At 29.8% G+C, this 15,656-nt stretch overlaps 1 pseudogene across 1 annotated transcript; it reads left to right on the forward strand.

Moving 5' to 3' along the window:
- Positions 1–10,388: 10,388 nt before the first annotated feature.
- LOC118440922 (cytochrome P450 4C1-like) lies at positions 10,389–15,224 on the forward strand (annotated as a pseudogene). Its single transcript, XR_014982296.1, has 15 exons — positions 10,389–10,615; positions 11,268–11,431; positions 11,534–11,643; positions 11,762–11,852; positions 11,922–12,103; positions 12,196–12,317; positions 12,407–12,509; positions 12,597–12,720; positions 12,810–12,914; positions 12,987–13,055; positions 13,149–13,317; positions 13,425–13,604; positions 13,668–13,772; positions 14,176–14,269; positions 14,396–15,224. The product of XR_014982296.1 is annotated as a cytochrome P450 4C1-like (transcript).
- Positions 15,225–15,656: the final 432 nt, after the last annotated feature.

Genomic DNA, 15,656 nt, shown 5'->3' on the forward strand with positions numbered 1-15,656 from the left:
CATCGACCCCCCCATCCCATCTTTTTCGCGGTAGTTATACACGTAGATCTATGCATTCCTTCTCCAGGGTACTTCATCTTCTTTCCACGGTCTCTACTCTACTCTACTCTACTCTACTTTTCTTTCTACATAAAATACTTCTCTCTTTCTCTATCTCTCTCTCTCTCTCTCTCTCTCTCTCTCTCATATACAATTTTCCGCAACTAAATCGCAAAATTTTTCCAAGTACGAAAGAGTTAGCGATAACGTAAAAGTATTCGATAAAGCAACTACATTAAGCGAGTTAATTACAAAAAATTTTTTTTCCGCTTTTCTTTTTTTTCTTTCTCTCTCTCTCTCTCTCTCTCTCTCTCTCTCTCTATTTACTTTATAATCTTTCATTCGTAGGTAATATATATTTGTAATTAACGTTCATATTGCACTTCGTATAAAACGGGGCCGACCTTTTAAATCTTCGGTGTCTATATGCGTTAAAATTCGAAAATGCCTCGAGCGAGCTTTCGATTAAAAGGTGAGATTAAAATTTTAATTCGTTTAAACGTGCTGCACTCCGGTGTTAATAATAAAGTTTGAAGAAAAAGAAAGGGGTACGGGGGTTCGGCTGGGGGGTGGTGGTTGTGGTCGAGAGAGAGGAAAAAAAAGAAAAAGGAAAAGAAAAAGAGAATGATCGCGAAAAATATTCGCAACACGACGGCGATAATGATCGAAACGTTCGATTAATAATTGCGATTAAATATTTATTATAATGTTATTTGATAAGCGTTCAATTTAAGAACGTTTTATACATAATGTAAAAGCCGTGTCATGATCGCGGCACGCTTTCGGGAAGAATTTTCGACGTGAGAGCCGCACTAACGACGAAAATCTTGAAGAACGAAAGAGAGGAAGTGATTAGTGCAAAACTTTATCGACTTAAGGACTCGAAAGTTTTAAACATAAAATGGTAACGTAAAAGTAGCGCGTAACGTCAGGGAGGAAAACTTTAATAAAAGCCGTCGTCGACACATCTGCAAGACTTTTCTCTCCCTCTCTCTCTCTCTCTCTTTCTTACTCTCTCTCTCTCTCTCTCTCTCTCTCTCTCTCTCTCTCTCTCTCTCTCTGTCTGTCTCTATCCCTTTCTCTCCATTTATCTCTTTTTATTTCTTTCTTTTCGTGTTGGAAGGAAAAAGGGTTGCAGTCTCGCGATATCACAGTGCAATTATCTCAGTGGAAATGAGCTTTTGAGCTTTGCATAGATGCCTAAAACCGCGTATGCAATACTAAGAAAACTCTATGTATGTATGAAAGAGGTCGCGGACGGGAAAAGCTCGTATTTATACGTTCAGACGAGATAAAACGATGTCTTAGGGGCACCTGAAGCATTTACAGCATACCCAACGCCACTCTTTTTAAAAGAGAGATAGAAAGAGAGAGAGAGAGAGAGAAATAAATAGATAGATAGAAAGAGAGAGAGAGAGAGAGGGAGAGAGAAACTCAAACGGGCAACTCGACATTTTAAAATTCACGAGAAACTTGTTCGCTGGTGAAATTGCAGTAAATACATTATGAGAAATCTCTGTTTTCTTACGTTAAAGCGAAAGAGAGAGAAAGAGAGAGAGAGAGAGAGAGAGAGAGAGAGAGAGCGTTTTCCATCACCAAGAATTATTTTCCTCTCTTTCTTCATACGTAGAAAGGCAAAATAATAATATTACCAGAGCTATATCTTTCAAGAGAGAGAGAGAGAGAGAGAGAGAGAGAGAGAGAGAGAGAGAGAGAGAGAGAGAAGGAAAAATGAAAACAATTATTAATTACAAATTTACAAGTACGATATTCATAGTAATAAGATCCCTGTAACGTTAGTTAAACTATGTCCGTGGTTGGTCGAATTCTCTTGGAAATTCGCACTGAGTTTGGTTTCTTTGAAATTAAGAGGTCAGCTGGATGTCAGTTACGATGACGAACGATGTGTATAAGTGCCTATTTCGAGAAGTCCGTTTTTTCTTTCTCTCTTTTTCTTTTTTTTTTTTTCTTCTTCTTCTATCCTCCTTTTACTTGTTTTTTCTTTTCACTTTTTTTTTTTTTTTTTTTTTTTTTTACAAATTCCGTAAAGCGAATGGTCGAGGAGAAAAAAAAGGGAAGAAACGAATACGCAAGGTAACGGGATACGAACGGACGACTCTTAAGGCTAAAGAGAGAGTGAGTGAATGAATGAGTGAGAGAAAGAGAGAGAGAGAAGGAGAGGAAGTCGAGGAGGTAGGGATGGAAAGGTGCAAGAGGTGGGGTTCGCTAAGCTGAATAATTCAAGCTCTCATTAGGGCGACAAAAGCACCCTGATGGATAGCTGCTTGGCTTCGTTGGCCGTAGTCTGTATGAGCTCACACACTGTATGTAGGCAGGTTATGTTTCGCTAGCACATAAGCATTTATGTGTTACAGGAGAGGACCCTATTACCTATTGCATTCGCTTCAAAATATTATATAAGCCAGAGGTTGCAAACATATCAGAAAAGGATCTACAAGCAACGATTTGGTGATGTCGATAATCGTTTCAACAATTTATTACTCGATTATGAGCGAATTTTTTTTTCTTCTTTTATTTTTCCTCTTTCTTTTTTTCTTTTCCTTTTTCGTTTTTTTTTTGTTTTTAATTTATTTCCTTTTTATTCTTTTTTTCTTTTTTGTTGACTCATATACTTTCAATGTCTCGATTTGATCTATTCAATAATAATCAATTAATTGATATCAATTTATCATTTTCAATATCAATTCGATTATCGTGTCAATGAAACATATTAGGAAAAACTCGTCGATTCTACGCAAATTCATATTATTATCTTAGGTTGGATTTTTGAGTATCAAATCAAAGAAAATTCAACGGGACGTTCGAGGGGGGTTTATATGATTAAACAGATAATAACGTATTTAAACGTAACTAAGTAAACGAACGAGTATTTTGTTATCGATCATACCGATTCGTTATTCAACAAGCAAGTGGTATTATAAACTCGATCATACTCAGGCACTCAGGTTTTATTCCAGCAATCACGAGGCGAACACTTGCCAGACTGCATCGAAATCAAGCACGTCGAAATGATGAATATTTTAAGTAACGCGATAGCTAAGAGAAAAAGTGAAAGAGAAAGAGAGAGAAAAAAGAGAGAAAGAGGGAGAAGGAGAGAATGAAAGATAGAAAGAGAAAGAGAGATGGAGAGAGAGAGAGAGAGAGAGAGAGAGAGAGAGAGAACATCGCGATATCATTCCGCTCTCGCTATTACGTTCTTTTATTTGCACAATTCCAGAGTCGGAGTCGCAGACGGCAAAGTCCTTAAGCACGATAAATATCGTCTTCTTTCCTCGTCGTAGTAAACCCTCCTCCTCCTCCTCCTCCTTCTTCTCTACCACCTCCTCCTCGTTTCTTTTTTCTTCCTCTTCTTTCTCTTTCCATCCCACTTGAGCAGCCGTCCTCCCCCTACCCCCTGTCCTTTTTTGTTTTATTTCGGATGTTCTTTCATTTCTTAAAAGGTTCCCGGTGATAATTAGCACAATGCGCGGCCACATTAATTATTAGCCGTGCTAATTACCCGAGGATAAATCGCTTGGTAAGGGGTAGACGAAAGAGGAGGAGAGTTAGAGCGTAAGAGGGTAGGACGCTGGAGAGGATGTAAAGGGAGGGGGTATGGTGGGCGGAGAGGCCCATTACCGTTATTGCTGCAACAAACCGTCCAACAACAGCGATAAATACGACCGAGAGGCTGGCGTTACAAATGTCTCTCTGAGTTATGATTATTTAGCGCCGTTCGCCGGAGTCGGCACCGTTTCGTTGGTGGCCTGCAACAAACCACCTACCCTTCATCCCTCTTCCACCACCCAACCATCCTCTCTTGCTTTTCTATTCGAGTTTATACATATCTACATACATATATACATATCTGTAATATGCCACGTCGTCGACGAGTAGTATTGTCTTTAATGTGCTTTTCTTCTTTCTTTCTTTCTTTCTTTCTAATTTGACGATAATATTTTATGATATCCTTTAAGATTTCTTTTTTTTCTTCTCTGTCTCTTTCTCTCTCTCTCTCTCTCTCTTTTTCTCTCTCTCTCTTTTTCTCTCTCTCTCTTTAATTCGTTCTGTTTTGATCATCGATCTAAAAGGATTGATTTTTTAGAATAAATCGTATTAATCAACTCGATAATTCGACATTATTTTCGAGATTATATTTTTTTCGTTGAATTTAGTAGTATATCAATCGAAGGATCCCGTTTTTACGTGACATCGAAGATCTTTACTCCTTTAAATTCTTCCATCATAATAAACCCGTAACAATAAACTAGCAAGTTTATATATTACGAACGTAACATTAACGTTAAATTAAGATTTCGGAATATGAAATGAATTATTTTTATTTTTGGGAGTTATATTATTTACAATTCAAATATGACTCGGTATTACAATGAAACAGCTCGGTCACGTTTTCTTTTTAATACAAAGTAACGTGAATGATATTGTAATAAATACTACGAGATTAGAATTTCGTATTCTCTCTCTCTCCCTCTCCCTCTCTCTCTCTCTCTCACCCTCTCTTTTTCTCTCTCTTTTCGAAAAAAAAAAGAAGGAGTCATCGTTGATGGAGGAAAACATTTTTAATTGATTTTTCTATTTTTTTTATTTTGTTTAAGAGAATTTCTGACCTCGATAAATTCCTTTCGTTAATCGTACTAATGAATCTTTTTTATGAAGTCAGCATCTTCATCGGTTTTACATAATATGTTTATTCGTGAATTTATTAGCACTTTCTACATCTACAATTGATCTAATCATTAAATTCCAAAGAGCACTAACAAATTCCAACTCATATCATCTATAAATCATATAAATTAGTGTTCTCTCTCTCTCTAACATTATGATATTTTTATTATATTTCTATGGAAAAAACATCAAAGTAAATGAATATTTAATATCTATATAATTTTATATTTAGAATAAAGTTTAATCAAATTTAATCAAATCATCAAGTTTAATCAAATTAATGTTGGACATAAGTGTTTCGCTATATGATGCAAATCGAGCAGAAAGGATATAAGTGAGGTATACATTAAGGTAAGTATATGTTACCAGCATGTTTACTAATTGGATCACTAAAGTAGTACAAGTAAATTACTCTTCTGAAGTCTCACGTTTGAATAGTATACATCAACTACTCAAAAATGAATAAAACAATAGCAATACAATTTTATATCTAAGGTTTTAACGAATCTATCGACAATTATTGGATAAATTATATTCATTGGACTTCCTTAATTGATTCTATGCACACTAATGTAAATATTTTGTTATCCGGTTTATAATCATTATTAACGAATATTTAAATATCATAATTAAATCGTTCGAATAAAATTATAATTCTTTCTTTAGAAAACATTTAGAAAAATATCAGACATTGTGGTTACGACATAATTATCTAATTAAATCCTTTTACTTTTTTCCTTAAACGTAATATTACATTATTCTTTGTAAACTCTGATTTAATCTCAATTTTTTATGACATTTTTATGTATACATGTGTATGCATATGTATACCATAAAAGTAATTATTTTGAAAGTAAAAACCGATTAGTAAAAAAGGGATCTATTGTTATCGACTGAAGTTTACCGATTAAGAGCACACGAAGATCTACTTTAACCGACTGAATTTCATTTGGGAAAATACTGCTTTACTATTACGATCAAACTAACTCTTATCGACTAAGATTTTGTTAAGCAAGACATGATACTACTACTCACCGATCGGTATAATGAGGATCTACTAAACCGACTGATCTTTTACTAAAATAGCTCTACCCTTTTATTAAATTTGGTATTAAATTTTGTAATGACGAAAATTATTTTTATATTTATAATTTGGACCGGAAAATAAAACGATAATCACACTAAATCAATATCACACTAATCAAATATTAAAATATTAATTTGTTATGTAATTTCATTGCACATTTAGATAATTATATTTATTGTATGTAAATACATGTAATAGATGCATTTTTTTTCATCTTTTCATAAAATTTGTATATTTGAAAGAATTCATTCAATTCGCCTCTTCTGTAGATATAATTATCCTCACAATATTTCTTTTAAAATAAAAAAAAAGTATATATTTGCACCATAAGTACTCATGAGTACCATAAAAAACATAAAAAGGATAGCATGTAAATCAATCTTACTTTCGACAGTACTTTCGACTTTATAAGTAATAAATTCGTTCATTCAATAAGAGATATTGAATCTAAGGAAAAATTTATTGCATATTACATTTCTTTTAAATCTAAGTATTTATTTTATATCTAGTCTAATATTTTAGGATTTATAGCTGAATATATAATAAATTTACATTTCAGATGGATTTTCATTTCGTCATTAAAATCAAATGACTGAAAATATTAATTTTCGATAAATTATTTAAAAAATTATTCCTATTATTATCATTTAATTAGTTAGTTCAACTTATGTAAGCATATCTTATGCATTATAAATTTTTAAGTAAATTAAATCTTAATTTAAAAAAAAAGTTAAAAATTAAGATTTAATTTAGTTAAAAATTTAAATTAAGATTTGTTGAAAGAAAAAAGAAAAAAAAGTTGTAATTTAAATGATTGAAGATTCAGAATATATTTATACGAATATTATCAAGCGTCGCGAATATTCTAAAGTATTTACGAGCTGATAATATTAATATCATATATAAAGCTAAATAGAAATATTCATACTTAAAATACATCATTATACGTTTTGCAATTATGCAACTGCGAGTTAACATGTATAATATTTTTACACACAATTATCTCTCTTTTCTCTCGAGAATTATTTATTCAACGTTCCAAAGATCATGCGACATAATATAATGATTTTAATGAAATCAATCCATAAAAATTTCTGCTACCGAGAAATAATTAAACGAGGAAATATTATAAATGATATTTAATTATATTTTTCCATTTTATTATTATATGTTCTTATACAAATAATCCTTAATATTCATAATGCATTATCACACATTGATACAATTAAAAAGACAATTTGATTCATGCAATTTTAAACGCATAAGTGCTATGCGGTTATATTACAATACTTATAAATATTTATAAAAGTAAATTAATTTATTTGTAAAATTTCTTCTGTAATATGATCGTGTTAAAACTCTAACTATATAGTTATATTTTAATAAAATATTTTTGTTTTGTCTAACTTTTTCTTAGATTTGATTATCAATATAATTATATTCGTTAATAAAGTGCTTTTTATATATGTATATATATATATATATATATATATATATATAAATATGTATAATATATATATTTGTACGTATAATATATATATACGTAGAAATACTTGACTTTTCATTGGATTTATAATAAATATAAATAATGATTAGAGGAAGAAAGATCTGATACATCTCATAATATTTAACGTGTCAAGTATCAATCGGGACATAACAAATGGTAAAAAAGACGAAAAATATTGATATCTATTTCCGCTTTAATATTCATAAATATTTTGTCGTAATTTATAATAATGAGCTATAATATCTTCTAACCTCATTAGAGAAATAGAAAAAAAATGGTTATTGTAAAATAAGCAATTGGAAAACAAGCAGATTGTCTCGTATTTGAAACTCTATAAATTTGAAAGTTTATACCTTCTGGGAAAAGACCAATATTTGAATAAATCCTGATGTTTTCGATGCAAATACATTCTTACCGGAAAATACAAAAGGACGTAACTCTTATTTCTTCATTCCATTCAGTGCAGAACCAAGAAACTGCATCGGTAAAGCTTACGTGTAGTAATCGAAATTAGATCAAAATAAATGTATTATTCTTCTTTTTGTAGGGCAGAAATATGCAATGCTTGAACTCAAACTTATGGTAGCTTATATATTGCACAACTTCTATTTGGAACCTGTGGATGAACTAGATGACGTTAAAATATTAGATCTTATATTACTTTCATCGAAACGACTTCGAGTCAAATTTATACCTATAAAATAATCGTACGTCATCTTTACCGAGATTGCATATATAATTTCGATGGCGTGATCTATAAGGCGAAATTATAATATGTATAATGTTGGAATACGAAACATAATCAAATTTTTTTTCCGCTTATTTTTAATCTCTGTATGTATTTTCTCTTTTTTTTCTTTTCTCTCATTCCTTATTTTGTTCAATTCATTCATACCTGACACAATGATGTAACATATTTCAAAGTATTAATTAATCCAAATAGTATTGTTTGCTAGATTCCATTTTGCCTTCATCATGTCTCGAAAAAAATAAAAAAAATTTATCATCTCGGGAACCTGTCTGCTTCATTTTCTCTTTTTTTTCTTTTTTTATCGGTGAGTCAATCCAATTCTTTTATTACTGCACTAATCATTTAATTTGTTTTTAATGAATTTATGAATATCATAACAAGATAATCATAGCGATTATATATATAATATAGAATATTTTTTATAAATGAATATTTTGTTCTTAACAAAATATGAAATCCATATCGTAAATAGATAGTAAATGAAAAATAATGAGATAGTATGCGCCGTTTCGACAAAAAGTTAAAATGTGTATACTTTATGTACGAAGGAAGCTATTATAATATATTATTAGCAAAATCATATCTTTTCTTTTGTTTTTTTTTAATCTGTGTATATATTCTTATTCTTTTCTAAACCTCCTTGCTTTCAATCCATTTATCTTACGAGATACATCAGTTTAACATTGTCAAGGTAATCCAATCATTCATTTTTGCTCGATTTACCCATTTTACTTTCGTGATATCTCGAAGAAAAACAGAGAAAAACTCGGTGTCTTTGAAAACTTGCCTCTCGTTTTTTTCCTTTACATTTCTCTTTCTGTTACAAATGCCGCAAAACCTCTTATCGCTACATCCATAATGTAACGGATGTAAAATAATCGGACTGTAACGACTATAGAATGGTCGATGTCACTTCTCGATCGATGCGTGAATAATGAAAGATGTAAAAATAAAATTGAAGTGTAAGAACGAACATGTAATTGTGATTATTTGGAATTCATTATTGAAATGAGTAAATTGTCTGATCGTGATTATACGAACTTGTAGATATCTTCGTTATCTCTTGTATTTGTATTGAATAAAATCTTTTTTGTATTGTTTGATTCTTCCTATAATGTGTATAATTTTTTCTTCAAGAAGAATTATAAGTTAAAAAATGGGACGGTATATTACTGTCTATTCCCCTATGAATAATACATGTTCTGTCTTACTGTTAGTAAAAATAAAAGAAAGTTGTGCTATAGAGAAACTAACACCATTAATTTTAAAAACCATCATACTGGACAAAAATATAAGGAAAGAACGTATAAATATAAGACAGTATAAAAGTCATATTTGTAATGATAGTTTTATATTTTATTTTATAATCGGATACAGATACAATTTATTTTATCAGCCGTTATGATAATTTAATCGTTTATGCTTGTCTATAATATATAATCCTAATAAAGCTTCTATCGTTATTTTTCTGTTTGAAAATTTAATTGGATAAGATAAAGTGTTACCCTGTTTTTCTTATCAAATATGAAAATACAACCAATTACAACCCAAAGATAAAATTAATTTAACCGATTTGGTTTCTTGTTGCTAAAAATTCAAAAAATGAAGAAAAATATATGAAGCATAGAATATATTTAGTGATGTAATAAAAAAAGAAAAATATTATAGTAAACCTCTCTCTCTCCCAATCATTCTCTTTTTCTCTTTCTCTCTCTCTCTCTCCCAATCTTTCTCTTTTTCTCTCTCTCTCCCTCCTGCTTGCTCACTTTCTATCCCACTCTCCATCCCACTCGCTCACTCTCTCACTCTCTCTCTTACTCATCACTCACTCTCCTTATCACGCGCTCTCTCTCCCTTTCTCCCTCTTTATCTCTATCTCTCCCTATGTCTCATCCTGTTTTGATTTCTTTATTAAATTAAATTATTAAAATATCAATTCTTGAAATATGACCAACATGAAAGCACATATATTCTTACCGTATAAATAGGTATATAATTATAAATTTTAATTATTTAAGATATAAAAATATTTATTAATATATTAATATTATTTATTTATATATATATTAATAAATTTTATTATATATTATTCAACTTCGATATAAATTCTACTTTAAAAGTTATTTTGGAACATTGTTTTTAACCGAGACTGAAGAAATCTCGAGAAAGTAATCGACACTAGATATTATTATTTTGTCCTTCAATGATTAATTATCATATATAGATAAAATTATATTACACAGTGTCATAAGGAAAAAGTATTCGTAGAGTAAAAGTAACGTGCTCTCTTAGAATATCACATTCATCGTTCAGACGTTCAAGCGATCGGGTCACTTATAAATTCAGTGTCTTGAAAATTCTGTTACGAGATCTATAAGAACTTACGAACAATGTAAATGTTGTTTAATTACTTTTCCCATTTTATAGGAAATAATAATAGACAAACATTATCGCAAGTAATTCTTAATATTGCTCTTGTGTTCGTGAATTATTCATACAGCTGAAACGGATACGTAAATGATACTAATCATTGACCATTAATCAGGTAAAATTAAATTTTTATTAAATAATTGGATAATATAAAGATTTTTATTCACAAAATTGTACGATCAGATTAAACTACTAACTACATAAATATATTCTACATTTTACATGTCAACAGTTTTCATTTGCGTTGTACGATGATTTTTAATTCTGTATACACTAACACATTGAATATTTAAGACGATTGAAAAATTAGAAATTTATGCAATATTTATTTTCTTGCTTTAACTGTACATAAAAATGGGAAATACACTATCAAAATTCATTTAGAATCGCAAATAAAGAAATATAACTTATACATCAGCGATCAAATGTGAAATTAAATTTACATTTGTCATGTAAGAGGATCGTATCTTAATTAGTCGAGGCACGTCAGCTTTATTACCACTTATGCGTAAGTCCATCACTGCTTTCGTGCAATACATTTTTGTACTCGTAAATTAAATCTATAGCAAATATAAAAAATTCAATATACGTTTACAACTTTTGTTGGTAAATATAAACTACGTATTCTATATACCACACGAAACGAATATTACAGTATTTGTTTGTCAACTAACTTCTTTGCATATCCAATTATTACTATAATAATATCATTATACGCATAATATACTTGAAGAAGTCTATTTAAGGAATTTTATTATCTTTCACAGAATTGATAAAATGTTCCTCCTGGTCATATCAGGTTTCTTTATACTCCTATTCGTGTTGCATATCTTTACAAAATATGGGAGAATAGGATATTTTTCTAGTCGAATTGTGGGACCAAAAGCATACCTCATAATAGGAAATTTATATCATCTGCAAGATGACAATGGTAAACTTCGTCGGAAATAATTTTATTGAAAAAATTTTATCCGTTAACTTTCATTTCATCGATGCAGTTTTACTCAATATAAACATTTAATCAATATTTTAGAACAATTATTAGAAAAACTTTGGAAAATTAATAAGGAATTTTCTCCAATTAACAGATTGTGGTCATTATTTTTTTCATTAATAACTATAATTCATCCGGAAGATGTCGAGGTAAATAATTTGAAGACAATAACAGAGTTAATTTAAATTCTTTTCTTTCTGTTACAATTTCAATGTAACATGTCATCATCATCTTATGAAAATCAAAATATATATATCTCGATCATAGATACTTTTGAAGAGTACGCAACATCTAGAAAAAACTATACCTTATAAATTCATACAACCTTGGCTTTCCACTGGATTAATAACTGGAGCAGGTAACAGTATGAACAAACATAAACTTAATATATTTGATAATACTTAACGACAAATGTTCCACTAAACAGGAGAAAAATGGCAACACCGACGAAAAATTTTAACGCCAACCTTTCATTTTAACATCCTTAAACATTTTATTGTCACTTTTAACGAGGAGGCACAGTATCTCGTAACATTACTGAAAGAAGAAGGAAAAGGAGGATCGATTATCAAAGATTTACAGGAATTTTTACCTGTACATACTTTAAACGCGATATGCGTTAGTTAAATTAAATATAATTGTTAGTTAAATAAAATATAATTATTCACTGATCTTTATAAAAGAAAAATTATTTATAAAAGTTAATTTGTAGAAACGGCTATGGGAATCTCTTTAAGAGGAACGGATTTTTTTTTAAGAGAAACGAATTTGAAACTAAATATCGCCATGCCATTCATGATTTCGCCAGAATAGCGGTCTATAGGTAAGTATTAATTTTTATATTAGAAATAAATTCAATTTTCAATTAAATGGAATTATGCATATATACAAAATATATACATCGTTTATTAGAATAGCAAGACCTTGGTAACATTCCGATACAATATTTGCATTATCGCAACGTGGTAGGCAACAAAAGAAATTATTAAAAACGCTTCACGGTTTTTCGAAAAAGGTAAGTTTCTCATTTAAGTAAGCTAACACAATTAATCCGAATATTGCAAAATTGTATCGATTTATTAAAATATTACTCTTATTTTAGATAATAGCAGAAAGGATACTATTTCACGAACAGACTAAGGGGAAATATTTACAAAATGTTGAAGAAATGAATGATAATCAGATTTCTTCCGAAAAAACCGACGAGAATAATAAAAGATATAATAATAGAAAATAATAATAGAATAGTTTAATAATAATGAGTCATATTCTCGGTATAAATATTAATCGAATAATTTGATGACAGATCCCGTATTCAATAAAAGACTGGCTTTGCTAGACCTACTCATTTTCTTCTCTGAATGATAATCAACTCGATCAAGATGGAATACGAAAAGAAGTCGTCACATTTATATTTGCGGTAGGTTGTAATGTTAATTCCTTACGATTATTAACAAAAAATAAAAATAATTTAGAACAAATATCTCCATAGGGTCACGATACTACGGCAATGGCGTTATGTTTTGCTCTGCTTCTTTTTGCAAAACACAAAGATGTTCAGGTGATATTTTCTTTCCAAGTATTTAACAATCTTCGATTGAAAGAGTCGCGTTATACATCTATAGTAAATAATAAATTATCTATTGATTTAAAGGAACGTATAAGAAATGAAGTGAAAACGGTTATGCAACAAAGTGATTGTAAACTGACTATTCCGATACTTCGAGAATTTTCATATTTGGAAAGATGTCTCAAAGAATCACTACGTTTATATCCAAGCGTTCATTTTATAGCACGATATATATCTCATGATCTGCAGCTGAGTATGTGATAAATTTATTTTTCATATAATAGAACGGTTTATCATTATCATCATTAATATAAGCAATTATCAAATCATAGTAGAATAAGTAATCATATTTATTTGTAGAGAATTATATAATCCCAGCCGGTTCAATCTGTAATGTAAACATCTATAGCTTACACAGAAATCCAAATATTTAGACAAATCCTGATGTTTTCGATGCGGATAGATTATTACCAGAAAATACAAAAAGACGTAATCCTTATTCCTTCATTCCATTCAGTGCCGGACTAAGAAACTGCATCGGTAAAGCTTGCATGTAGTAATCGAAATTAGATCAAAATAAATGTATTATTCTTCTTTTTGTAGGGCAGAAATTCGCAATGCTTGAACTCAAACTCATAGTAGCTTACATATTGCACAACTTTTATTTGGAACATGCGAATGGACTGGACGACGTTAAAATAATGAAAGGTATTACTTTGCGCTTCTCATAACAACATCGAGTTAAATTTATAATCATAAAATAACAGTACGTCACTAATGAGATAGTGTGCGTCGTTACGATAAAAAATTAAAATGTGTGAACTATATATATAAATGCCGAAGTTATTCTAATATAATTTTAGCATAATCACATCATTTTCTCTTATTATTTTTATTCTGTGTATATAAGCTTACTCTTTCCGAACAGCTGAAATGTTTGACGAATAAAATTTTATTTTTCGAAAATAATTTTAACTTGAACTATCCATTGAACAAACCTGTTTTACAAAACTGTTTTATATCTTCGTCAAAGATTCTTCAGTATTAAAGTAATGTCACATTACGAGCGATCAATGAAAGTATTGTCTATTTATTCTTTTCCATTTTGTAGTTATTCATTGTGTTGATACTTACGTGCTTCCCTCAACTGTTCGCAGTACCTTCTCCGAAGGGTCATTTATCACTATTAGAAATATCTTCCCTTTGTAAGTCATTACATACTCGCTAAGGTAACGTATAGATAAAAAACACGTGGCCACATATGTCCGAGTTTAAGCACTTTTACTCGAGTTTCTAGTTTACGACAATATATCTAGTTACTAATATTTTAGAACAAATGCTTCAAAAACTTTGGAACCTGGATAAAGAGTTTTACGTGATATTTCGAAGAAAATCAGAAAAAAACTCGACATCTCGGAAACCTTGTCCCTTCTTCTTTTACTTTACATTCCTCCTTCTGTGTCAAATTCTGCAAATCCTCTTATCCCTGAATCCATAATGTAAAGATTATCGGACTGTAACGACTACAGAACACTCGATAATATTTTTCAATCGACAATATTTTTCGAATGCGAAAGAAAGATAAAAGAATAAAATTAAAGTGTAAGAACGTACGTGTAATTTTGATTATTTGAAATTAAATATCTAGAAGAGTAAATTGTCTGATAATAATTGAATGAATTTATAGATATCTGTGTTATCTTTTATATTTGCATTAAACCTAATCTTTTTTGTATTGTTTGACTCTTTCTATAATTTGTATAATTTTTTCTTTAAGAAGAAATATAAATTTAGAAATCGGACGGCATACTACCGCCCATTCCTCTATGAATAATACATGTTCTATCTTCTTGAATGTAAAAATAAAGGAAAGTTATACTATTGAGAAACTACCATCATTAATTTCAAAAAGCAGCAGACTGGAAAAAAAAGGAAAGAACATATATGTATAGGATAACATAAAAGTGACTTTTGTAATGACAGCTTTTATATTTTATTTTATAATCGTGTACAAATATGATTTATTTTATCAGGCGTTAGGATAATTTAATCCTTTATGCTTATCTATAATATATAATCCTAATTAAACTTGTATCGTTATTTTTCTCTTCGAAAATGCAATTAGATAAGAAAAACTGTTTCGCTTTTTTTTTATCAAATATAAAAGTACAATCAATTATAACCCAATGATGAAACTAATTTAACCGATTTGGTTCCTTGTTGCTAAAAATTCAAAAAATGAAGAAAAATATATGAAGCATAGAATATATTTAGTGATGTAATAAAAACGATGAACAATATAGTAAACCTCCCCATCTCCCACTCACTCTCTTTCTCTCTCTCTCTCTCTCTATCTGTCTCTCCCATTTATGATTTCTTTCTTTAATTAAATTATTAGAATGTCAATTCTTCAAGTATGACCAAGCTTAAACGTACATTATATTCTTAACAGAAGAAATTCAACTTCGATATATATGTTTTTTTTAATTTTCTTCTGAACGTAGTGTGTAACAGAGACTCAAGAAATCATAAGAAAGTAATTAACGTTATACGAGATACTATTATCTTGTTTTTCCTTGATTAATTATCATA

The sequence above is a fragment of the Vespa mandarinia genome, chromosome 6 (genome assembly GCF_050613455.1).
Source record: "Vespa mandarinia isolate Hongniang chromosome 6, ASM5061345v1, whole genome shotgun sequence".
Classification (NCBI taxonomy): Eukaryota; Metazoa; Arthropoda; class Insecta; order Hymenoptera; family Vespidae; genus Vespa; species Vespa mandarinia.